At 37.6% G+C, this 12,165-nt stretch overlaps 1 protein-coding gene across 6 annotated transcripts in view; it reads right to left on the bottom strand.

The window, feature by feature from the left end:
- The window catches only part of Mbd5 (methyl-CpG binding domain protein 5), a 148,296-nt gene that overhangs the window by 83,741 nt on the left and 52,390 nt on the right, over window positions 1–12,165 (bottom strand). The window contains exons 2-3 of one of the 6 annotated variants that reach the window (XM_036183292.1): window positions 8,178–8,287; window positions 7,464–7,592 (exon numbers count right to left, since the gene is read on the bottom strand). The exons of the other annotated variants lie outside the window; for them this stretch is intronic. The gene's annotated coding sequence lies outside the window, so the exon portion shown is untranslated. The remainder of the gene's footprint in view (window positions 1–7,463; window positions 7,593–8,177; window positions 8,288–12,165) is intronic. 6 annotated transcript variants of the gene reach the window in all.

Genomic DNA, 12,165 nt, shown 5'->3' with positions numbered 1-12,165 from the left:
CCTTCCTTCCTTCCTTTCTTTCTTTGTGTAGCTTTGCGCCTTTCCTGGAACTCACTTGGTAGACCAGGCTGGCCTCAAACTCACAGGAATCTGCCTGGCTCTGTCTCCCGAGTGCTGGGATTAAAGGCTTGCACCACCACCACCCAGCTCCTAATAATTAATAGTAATGCAGAGGGGAGATATTATATTGGAATGGATATTTTTACCAAATAAACCAAATAAAAAATTAAAAACTTATGCGGAAAAAAATCTCTGAATTTTCAAAGGAAAATTGAGGCTTTGTCAATTAGCAGGAATAGACCCAGCAGAAATTGTCATACCTTTAACTAAGGAGGACATTGAAAAATTATGGACAGACAGTGAACCTTGGTAAAGAGCTTGCAGCATTTTTTTGGGAGAAATAAACAGCAAATATCCCAAAAGCGATAGAACTGATCTTATAAAGAGAGCTGATTGGATCTTGCCTTGAATTGTACATGAAAAACCCATATCTGGAGTTTGTACATTTTATACAGATGCAAACAAACAAGGAAAGGCCGGTTAAAAATCAGAAAATTTAAGTAAAGTGGTTCAAAATTCTTATAATGCAGTTCAAAAATTGGAATTGTATCCTATTCTGTTGGTATCAATGGATTTTCAGAACCTCTCAACATTGTTACTGACTCTCAGTATGCTGAAAGAGTGGTATTACATATTGAGACTGCAAATTTATCCCTGATGCATCAGAGTTAACTTCACTATTTATTCAGTTACAAGATACAATCAGGAAAAGGAGTCATCCTTTATATATAAGTCACATCTGATCCCATACTGGTCTGCCAGGCCCTCTAGTCCAAGGTAATGATGAGATTAATAAATTATAGATAGGAAAAGTGCTGGAGGCCTCAGAATTTCATAAAAAATTCATGTCAATAGTAAAGGTTAAAAAAAGGATTTTTCCATAACCTGGCAACAAGCCAAGGAAATTGTAAGGAAATGTCCTACTTGTTCCTTTTTACAATCAGGCATCATTACCAGCAGGATGTAACCCAAAGGGTACTCAGAGGAATGAAATCTGGCAGATGGATGTATTTCACTTTGCAAAATTTGGAAAATTGAAATATGTACACCATATCATTGATACTTATTCAGGATTTCAATGGGCAACTGCTTTGAGTTCTGAAAAACTGAAATTCTGTAATCACTCATTTGCTAGAAGTTATGGCCATCATGGGTATACCTGCACAAATTAAAACTGACAATGCTCCAGCATATGTCTCTGTTAAAATGAAATAGTTTTTTGTTTATTACAATATAAAGCATATTACAGGTATACCACATAATCCTACAGGCCAAGCAGATGTAGAAAGTTCAAACAGAACTCTAAAGGATACGCCAAATAAACAGAAAGGGGTAACAAAACCCCCAGAAATAGACTGCACAATGTCCTATTAACTTTGAATTTTCTCAATGCTAACAAGAAAGGAACAAGAGCTGCAGAGAGACATTGGATAATAGAAAAAAACTATAGAATTAAATCAGCCTATATACTTTAAGGATGTGCTGACCTCAGAATGGAAACCAGGATAGGTGTTACGTTGGGGATGATTTGAACAAGAGAGACCTCTTAATTAGAAGAGGTGATAGTTCATCAACAAGCATGACCATCCAATTTTAAACTAACTTATACCATTAACACATGCCTTTTCATTTAATCAGGTAATAACTTGCCAAAAGGGAACCTCCCCAAAATTAGTCTTAGGGAAAGGTTTTTGTTTTTGTCTTTTAGGAGAATGAAGGCTAAGGAATCTGAAGAACACTGGACAAATGAGACAACTGAAGAAAAATGACAAATCATGTATCCCAGGAAACAGAGTAAAATGGTCTAATGGTATATCATCTATAAAATTTTATGTCTTCCTAAATGTTTGTTTCTGCTCTTCTCTAAAGAAATTTAACAATATTGGTCTTCTTGTAGTCCCAGTTCAATTAAAATTTAAAGCTGACTTTGGAGTTGGAGAATGGCTCGCTCCTTCATTAAACTCAAGCATGTTGTTAAAAGGAAAATGCAAACTCCCTGTATCATGCCAGAAGAAACAGCCATCTTCTGATATGGGACAGGAGAAAAACCAAATTAATTAAGGGACTATTCTATTACTGCTAATCTCAATTCTTTGACTCTATTCTGATTCTTTAAACTTTTCTTAAAGTATGAATTTTACATCAAATTTACAAGATTAATGTGTATATATATATATATATATATATATATATATATAATTTGTTAAGATATTAATGGTCATATAGAGTACTAACTAATTCTAGAAAAAAAGGCTTCAATTAGCTGCCTATACATGTCTCTGTGTTCGAGTCTCTTAGCAGTTTTCTGTATGAAATCACGGCCAGGCCTAACATCAACTGAAGTCTCTAGGAAGAAGATGGGGCCCCACAACAATAATAATTCCATGTGGACAATAATAATATCACTAAGCTGACAAAAATCATCTATAGATCAATTTTGGACTACAAACTGCTCAGAGCAATTTTGAGATGGCTAGATGAGATGAGCCAGTTTCAAAGACTACTTGTATAAGGACTTGAGATAAGCCCTGAACTTTGGCATTATGTTCAAACTGGACAACAAAGGATATAGCTACCTTTCCTAGAATTTGACAATTAACCCAAAGTTTTTCTTTTCAGAATAAAGATATCTTCGCCCATACCATCAGGAAGCAACTTTAAGAATGCGACACCCACATTCCCAAAGAGGTGGTGTGGGGCGGGTGATTTTTTGGTCTTTTAATAGGTTTTGGGTCTTGGATAATTTTCATTGTTTAGGAGGGTTGGTTACAAGTTGTTGTTAAGGGTTAGGAAAAGGGCTAGGCAAAGGAGATTAGATTTAAGGTGCTTGTTTAAAAAAAAAAAAGAAGAAACAGACAATTACTAGTTTTAAATACTTTACATTGGATTGGATTTTTTATATTGTATATAAATTGTATATATTGAGATTGATAGTGTTAGAAAATGCCATACATAGAATACTAATCTTGTTCAAGATATTGTACTTATACCATTCATTTAACAATGTAATGCAATTTGCTGATCCTTGAATGTTATTATTACCAACTATTAGGATATAAAGAAATGAAAGTTAGTAGTTAGACATTACAATAGAACTTGTAGTCATATTAGGTATGTTTTCAAGATTGAGAGGATATATTTTAGATAGACAAGTCATCTTCAAACCCTTCAGAGATCTATAGAATATGGCATTTGAAATACTTTAATAACTTTGAAAAATTTTCTTTTTTGTTATGACTATGAGACATGTCATCTCCTGGCAGTACCAATCTACTTCAGAGAAAATATGGGCATTGAAGAAATTGCATATGGAGTTAACTTTCATTGTGGCAAAAGTTAGCCACTGAACAACAAAGTATCCTCGAATCAAATGCTGACAAACAGGGCAGACAGGACATGAAACAAAGGACTACCGATTCTTGCCAAAACAAGTGTGGTTGTGGCTTTAACAAAAGGCAGCCAAGACAATATGGTACCATCCCTGAAGTGGCCTTTGCAATCCGGAAAAGGTACAGTGCCCTTTCCTTCAAAGGCAGCTGAACAGGCAGTGGACCGATGGCTTCTGATGTTCAGTGGAACAGCAGCTGAAACAGTTATTCTTGAAGAGTAATTAGCTCACTCCTCTCAATAGTAGACTGGCATTTAATAGTGGGATGTGGAGAACAATGGGATGCCGAGATGAAGACAGACAGAGAGAGAGAGAGAGAGAGAGAGAGAGAGACAGACAGACAGACAGACAGACAGACACACACACACACACACACACACACACACACACACACACACACCCAAGAAGAATGGACAGCTGAATTAAAAAAACAACAATGTCCAGAATCATTTAAAATCCTGAATCATGACATGACACTAGTGGAATTCAGATGTTTCTGGTACATGGACTGCTCTCACCAAATGTGGGGTCAAACTGTTGACCTTGTGTACATCCTACTTCCCAAATGAGTCTGTCAGATATGCTAAGCCTATAGGCTGAAGATGATGCCCCAACACTTCGGAGAAACCTCAGGTGACTGTCTGTTTCTGTTAACTTACAATATATATATTTTGGAAGCTGCTTGTGTGCACTTCCTGTTTTTATTTTGTTAGGTAATATTTCCTTCTTGGGTCTCTGAGGGAGTTGAAGATTAGATAGTTTCAGTTAAAGTTTAGATAGTTATAGTTTTCCTTGTTAATAATTTTAGAAAAGAAACTCACTAAAGTGTAAGTGTATAAATTTGAAAGACATTATAAGATAGTTCTGTTAGTAAGATAAGTTAGGATAGAAAGTGAATCAGGTACATTTTGGACTTACCAAAATAGGATAGATAATGGAATTATTTTCTCTGAATTTGTCAAATGCAAATGAACTAGACATTGTTTAGGTATTTATTGCTTGTATATATGGTATATAGTTATTGTACTTTTATATACAGTTTTTCTTATATTAGTTATAACTTTTTCTTTTTTCTTTTTTATTAAAATAGAAAAGGGGAAATATGGTGATATTTTATTTGTACTGAAATGTGATTTTATTTGTATGTTAATAAATAAAGTTGCCTGGGGGTCTGAGCTAATAGCAAGTCACAGCAAGAGCCGGGTGGTGCTGGCGTACACCTTTAATCCAGATCACATGACAGGCAGATCTCTGTGTGTTGAAGGATACAGTCAGCATGGAGACACACACCTTTAATCTCAATACCAACCATAGAAGACCTGGAGGTCTTATAGACAGGCAGTGTTGAGGAGGTCATGTGGTTGGGTTTACAACCAGTGAGAAGGCAGAACAGAAAGTCAATAAAAGAACAGACACACAGAAAGTAGGCCTCTTGCTGAGGGGAAGGACAGCAGCAGCAGTAGGATAAGAAAGGGTTTTTAGCTCTTAGCTATTGCCCTGACCTCTTAGGTTTCTAACTCTGCAACTGGCTCTGTGTTTCTTATTTAATAAGACTGTTCATCTACAAGAATCTGTAACTCTAATTTACTAAAGCAGCATAATCCCTAGCAACAATCTATGAACAGTTGTCCTTATACCCATACATAAGTGTCGTCTTCACTCCTCATCAAGGAAACTTCCCTTTGCTGTAGCCGAAGACCACTAAAGAGAACCACAACCAATGAAAATGCAGAGCTGTAGAGCCTAGTCCCAAAGGATACATCTATAAAACACTCTGCACCTAAGGCTCAGGGAATATTATAGAAGAGGGGATGGAAAGAGTGTAAAAGCCAGAGGATCAGAAGTCTTCCGTAAGATTGTGTATCCAACTACCATCAGGAGCTACATCCAGAAAAGTCTCACCAACATCAAAGTCTGAGTTACACTCCAACATGAACTGAAGAAAGATGACACCAATGGACATACCAAACCGGATGAGGACAAGCTCACAAGGTCTCAACCCTATGCCAAAAACTATTTGCAACTGAAGAAAGCTGGAAGCAGGAGAGGTGGTCTTCCCCAGGGAAGAGCACACCAAGTTTGGTTGCTTTGTGCCAAACTGTCATCCCTGAAATTCCTTCTTGTTATACTTGCTTTCTGTTAGTTACTTTTTGGTTGCTGTGATAAAACACCATGAACAAGGCAACTTATAGAATAAAGAGTTTATTCTGGTTTATGGTTCCAGAGGATTAAAGTCTATAATGATGGAGATGTCATGACCACAGGCAGCAGGCATGTCACCAGGAGCAGGAATCTGAGATTTTACAGCTTGAACTGTAAGCATGAGAGAGCAAACTGGAGAGATCTTTAAATTCTCAAAACCTATCTCCAGTGGCACATGTCCTCCATCAAGTTTCAACTCCTAAACCTTCCCAAAGCAAATGCAGAACAAGTATTCAAATATATGAGGCTACTGGGGACATTCTCAAACTATCACATGTTTGAAGCACTTGTTATAGCACTGTGAGAATAGAAGGAAGTTGAAGGGATACAAGCAATAAAAGAGGTCAATTTATTCCTATTTACAGATGATTTATTCCTATTTACAGATATTATACATAAGAAATCCCAAAAATTTCAACAGAAAACTTCTAGAAATGATCAACATTTTAAAGTGGCAATAATTGAAATACTATGATTTCCAATAGTCTCAAAATATCTAGAAATAAATCTAACCAAGGAGTAGAAAGACCTTTACAAGAAAAAGTCAAATCCCTGAAGAAAGACATTGAGGAAGACACTACAAGATGGAAAGACATCCTATGTTAATGACTAGGTAAAATTACTATTGTGAAAATGACTATTCTACTAAAATAATTTACAGATTCAATGCAACAAAAATCTCCATGACACTCTTAACAGAAATAGAAAAATATTCTAAAATTCATATGGAATCACTAAAGAGGCCAGATAGCCAAAGCAATCCTAAGCAAAAAGAATAGTGTTTAGAATTACCATAGCAGAGTCCAAGCTGCATTTCAGAGATATGGTAATAAAGACAGCATGGTATTGGCACAAAACAGACATGTAGATAAATGGAACAGAATATAAGACCCAAGCATGTAATCACAGCCATCACACTGACCAAGATGCCAAACATATACATTGGGGAAAAGATGGCATCTTTCACAAAGGGTGCTGGGAAAACAGGATGTCCACATGTAGAAGGATGACATTAGAACAATATGTACAAAAATTAACTCCAAATGTAAATGACTTTAATGTGAACCCAAGACACTGAAACTACTAAGAGAAAGCATAAACAATACCCTGTAAGATATAGGTTTAAGGAAAGAAATTCTGAATAGGACTCCATTCACTCAGGAATTCAGTGTAACAAAGCACAAATATGGTCTCATCAAAGTAAAAAGCTAAGGAACAGTCAAGTTTCCTGAGGAGGATGCTCAGAGAGTGGGAGAGAATCTTTACCAGCTGTTCATCTGAAAGAGATGTATACAGAATATACAAAGAACTCAAAAGAACAAAACAGTCAAGGAAAAAGAGTGACCCAATTAAAAACAGATCTGAATAAAGAGTTCTCAAAAGGGGCTGATATCTCAAAAAGGGTCTGATAAAGACATCCAAACTTTCTCACTTTCTACACACTTTGGATCTCTGTATGAATTACCATGTACTGCAAGAAGCAGCTTCTCTGATGCTATATTGGATATAGCAATATATCACTAGGAGTCACTTTATTGCTATGTTTCTTTAGCAGGATAATAGTAGTAAGTTTTCCTCTAGGGTCTGTGAACTACCTACATTCAGGATTTTAGCCACTTTAGCAGTGTCACATATGGGTTTCTTCTCATGCAGTAGGCTTAAATCCAATGTTAAAAAGGACCTGGCTACTCCTATACCATCTGTGTCCCACTGTGCCTGATAGCTTCCAGGCATGCCATTGTTGTGGGCCACAGGATTTGCAGTTTGGGCTATATTGATGACTACTTTTCTTCTTTAGTAGCATGCAAAGTACCTTCCAGCACCATGAAAGTTATTCAATACTGGTGAAACTTCTAGCTGGGCACCAGCTCCATTTCTCCATGCTCGATGACATGAGTAAGTTGGTGTCTTTATCAAAACCCTCCCCTCAAGGCTCAAGGATCTGTGTGGAAGAGGAGGAGGAAAGACTGTAAGAGACAAACGTGGTGGATGACTTGAAAGAAACAGCATCTTACACACACACACACACACACACACACACACACACACACACACTCACAGAGACTATGACAGCATGCAGAAAACTGCACAAGTTCAACCCAGACAAAGTCTCAGATCTGGAAAGAGGAAGTGGACACAAAATCCCACCCCTAACCAAGAAGCCACTTGCAATTAATATCTGCTGAGAAAGAGAAAAATCAACTTTCTCCAAATGGAGTGTCAATGGGAATATCAACCATACTCCAGGGTAAGCCCCATGCCCAGAAGTAGTTGGTCAACACAAAGTGGACTCCAATTTTTTTGGCTGTTTCCCCCCCCCCCCATTTGTTTTATTTTTTTCTTTTCTTCTGTAAGAGAAAGTGAACATAAAGTTGAAGGGTAGGGTGGCAGTGAGGATCTGAGAGGAGTAGGGGAGAGGTGAGAATATGAAATATATTGCATGAAACCTTTTACATTAAAAACAGGGTTCAGCACCATTAATGATTAGGGAAACACAAACTAAAACTACTTTGAGACTCCATCTTACCCAGTCAGAATAGCGATGGCAAGGAAAACCACCACCATCAAATGTCGGCAAAGATATGGGGAAAGAAACCCTCCTTTATTGTTGGCTGGACTGCAAACGGGTGAAGTACTCTGGGAATAAGTATGGAGAATTCGAAAAAAGTTAAAAATAAATCCACCTCATGACAGAGCTACACTACTCTTCAGCACATGCTCAAGGAGTCAACACCCTACTCCACAGATATTTGCCCCACAGATATTTGCTCCGCCATGTTCATTGGTTCTCTATTCACAATAGCTAGGAGATGGAAACAATCTAAATGACTTTCAACTGATGAACGGATAATGAAAAACGCAGTATGTATACACACTATTCAGCTGCAGATAAAAACTGAAGTCATGAAATCTGCAGGCAAATGACAGACTAGAAAATATTATACCTAGTTGGGTAACTGAGACCCAGAAAAACCAACACTGTATTTTCATATTTACAGGTCCCCGTTTTCAATCTTTAGATATGAGTCTATAACTTGGGAGTAACCACAGAAACCAGGAAAATACAGAGGGACCACTATATATGTGTGTGTGTATGTGAGTGTGTGTATCTTATCTATGTATAGTGTGTGTGTGTGTGTGAGTGTGTGTGTGTGTGTGTGTGTGTGTGTGTGTGTGTGAGAGAGAGAGAGAGAGAGAGAGAGAGAGAGAGAGAGAGAGAGAGAGAGAGAGGGGGGGGGGGGGGAGAGGGAGAGTGTGAGAGGGAGGAGCTCCAGAGAGGGGATAGAAGGGTACAGGTGCTAGGGAGAAGAAAATGAGAAAAACCGGCAGTGGTTAATTTAAGCGGAGAGGTGAGTGAGAGCAACAGTGAGGAAGCAGCAAGGAAGAGCATCGAAGAACACTACAGGTGACTGAAGAAAGTCTACAGGGAAACAATCTCTGATTATTTAAAATATAGATATACTATACATAGTAGGACATGTGTATACATGTATAAATAATCTAAGTGAAGCCACATTGCAGAGGGAGATAACGCTCCTTCCAAGAGTCAGACTATCTAGCAGAAGCCCCAGTGCCAGGCATGGGAATTTTATGAGTTGCTGACCAGGGAAGTCCAAGAGACTCCCAAACAATACACGCTGTTGCCATTGGCTTGGTTGCCTCCCAGAACTTGATGGTACGATCACTGCTGAAGATGCTACACACCCTGGACAGAGGACTTGGATTGGAGGAATCCAGCTGTAACTGATCTGGAAAGAGTTACAGAAGCTGCCAAGAAAGAAAAACCAACCAATTACTTAGCTATAATGCCTATGAACTACAACAATGAGCAGATGTCAAGATACACCCAAAGGTCCAACACTGGTACTTCTATGTTGGGATACTCAGCAGCTACCCAATTAGACTTGAGGCCTGCTCAACAGGAGGGAATTCATATCTGCTACTGTAAACCGAGTCAACTACCCATACTGATGATACCATGGATCCTAGAGGAGAACATACTACTGTCACATTTTTGTTTTTTAATTTAATTTTTCCTATTTAAATTTTTTTCATTTTACATACCAACCACAGTCCCCACTCCCTCCCACCTCTCCCTTACCCCATACCCCATCCACTCCTCAGAGAGTGTAAGGCTTCCCATGGGGAGTCAACAAAGTCTTACTGCCACTTTCCTAAACTAGTATAATTCTCAAATGTATTCTAATGACCTATTCTTATACCCACAGGTAGTGTGGTTCTCATCTCTCATCAAAGAAGCTTCTTTTGGCAGACGATGGAAACCATTCATTACAGAAACTCGTAAGTGGTTAAAATTCAGAGAACAACTGATCATGGGGTTCTATCCCCAGTTGATGCATCCACAAAACAATTGCTATACCCAAGGCTTAGGAAACATTGCTAAAGAGGGGTGGAACAACTGTAAGATCCAGAGGACCAGGACATCTCCTGAGAGATGGAGTCTTCTATACATGACAGAGAGCTGCACTCATGAAGTCTTATTAATATGGCTGCCTAAAGAAGACTTGTAAAAAGTCAACAAATGGCAGCTGACAGGCCAACAATGGATGGAGGAAATCTCATAAGGCTTCTACTAGATGTAGAGCTACATTTAGTGGAGAGAGGGAGGATCAGTCTTCTCAAGGAATGAGACCTCTGACAGTTTATCCAATCCCAAAAGCTCAGTCCTAAAGACAGACACAAATGAACAACACTAAATAGACTCAGCAGTGTATTTATATACATACACGTATATATGTTCATAACAGCAATAATAAAGGATAAGAGGTCATGAATTTTAGAGGGAGTGGGAGAAGGCATGGACAGAGAGGGTGCAATGGAAATGAAATAAAGTATTCAAATATGAACTTCTCCAAAAATAAAATAAAAAATCGAAAATCAAAAATTACTAAAAATTTAATTTATTTTGTTTTTAGTTTATTGAAGCCCATTGGTAAGAATGGGTTATTTTGATTAGTAAAACGTATAATACAATCAAGGGATATTAGTGATAGCTACAATTTTAAATAATCTTCATTGGCTAATTTTTCCACATTTTTATGGCATTAAAACATTTCTGATAGCCAAAGATAACCATTTGTAAAGGAAAACAATTTTGTAAAAAACAGCTCATTTGGCAAATTTCTGCTATTAAGCCTATTGAGAAGCTTGGATAAGAAGAAAACCTTGTTCCAAAACTTAATGATTTATTATTAGCAGATTCATATTTTTGCTCAGAGATATAAACAATGTGCTAGAACTACATTGAACTTCAATTACACGAGAAAACTCTTTTTATTGGTGTTTTACCAACTAACTTGCCCCTGCAATACTGAAGGAAGGGTGGTGACAAATGTCAGGCAGATCTGCATATGCCTGTTGTATTGTTCATTATGGCATGAATGTGCTGTTTATTATGGCATAAATCTTGCTCAGCTAATTTGATGCACAATATTGGGTCCAAGCTTTTAAAAGGGCAAAGTGTAAGGTTAAAAACAAAACAAATTTCCAGTTTAAATATTTATATAGAAATTAGTGAGGAAGCTTTGTCAACAGTTTATGAAAATATAAGCTAGCAGCAAAGTTTATTTTTGCTTTATTATCTAATGTAGTTTAATTTATAGCACTGTTGAGTGTCCATTATTTTTACTAGTTAAAACAGTAACATTTAAAAAACCTGTATGCCCTGTCTAATGTTTGAAATACCTTCTCGACAAAGAATCTCCTGCTAACTGGATGTTCTTTCTGGTCCCATTATTTCTTGCATAGGTAGAAAAACCAAAAACAGTTTTATAAAAGTGCTTCACTCAAAGCAGTGCTGGGTATGTGTTCCACCTGGTGGAGCGGGCCTTAAGTCAAATCAGATGGTTGGATGGTTACTACCACAAACTTTGTGTCATCATTGCCCTAACACATTTTGCTGCTGGACAAAATACGCATTGTAGGTCAATTGTAGGCTTGTGGCTGGGTTGATGTTTACAGTTCTCCTTTGCTAGCATGAAGAGCACTTGGCCTCTCCATGTTCAATAACTTGTGTGTGTGTTGTCTTTGCTAGTGGGTCTCTGATTCTTGTACCTTCTTTTAGGGCTCCTTTTTTTTTTCTTCCCCTGTTGGCTTGCCTTGTCCAACTTTGATGCAATGGCTTTTGTTTTATCTTATACTTTTTGTTAGGTTTTGTTGTTATCTCTTAGAAGCCTGTGTTTTCTCTAATGAGAAACAGAAAGGGAATGGATCTGGATAAGAGGAGGGGTGAGGGGAACTGGGAGATGTGAGTGGAAATCTGTAATCAGGACAGATTGCATGAGAGAAGAATCTATTTTCAATAAAAGGGGAAAAACAAAGAAAAAAAGTGGCTTCACAATTTTCGAACCAATCTTGTGTACACTTACTGAGGTTCGGTACCCATGGGATGGGTATCTGGTGAGAAGAAGGTAGGGATCAATAAATACATCTTCAAAAAATACAAGTGTTTCCAGTACAGGGTAAATCCTTATATACAGATACTAAAAACAGCT

Source organism: Onychomys torridus, chromosome 4, assembly GCF_903995425.1.
Source record: "Onychomys torridus chromosome 4, mOncTor1.1, whole genome shotgun sequence".
Taxonomy (NCBI): Eukaryota; Metazoa; Chordata; class Mammalia; order Rodentia; family Cricetidae; genus Onychomys; species Onychomys torridus.
Note: the sequence above shows the minus strand (reverse complement) of the source record. Positions and strands in the feature narration are given on the sequence as shown.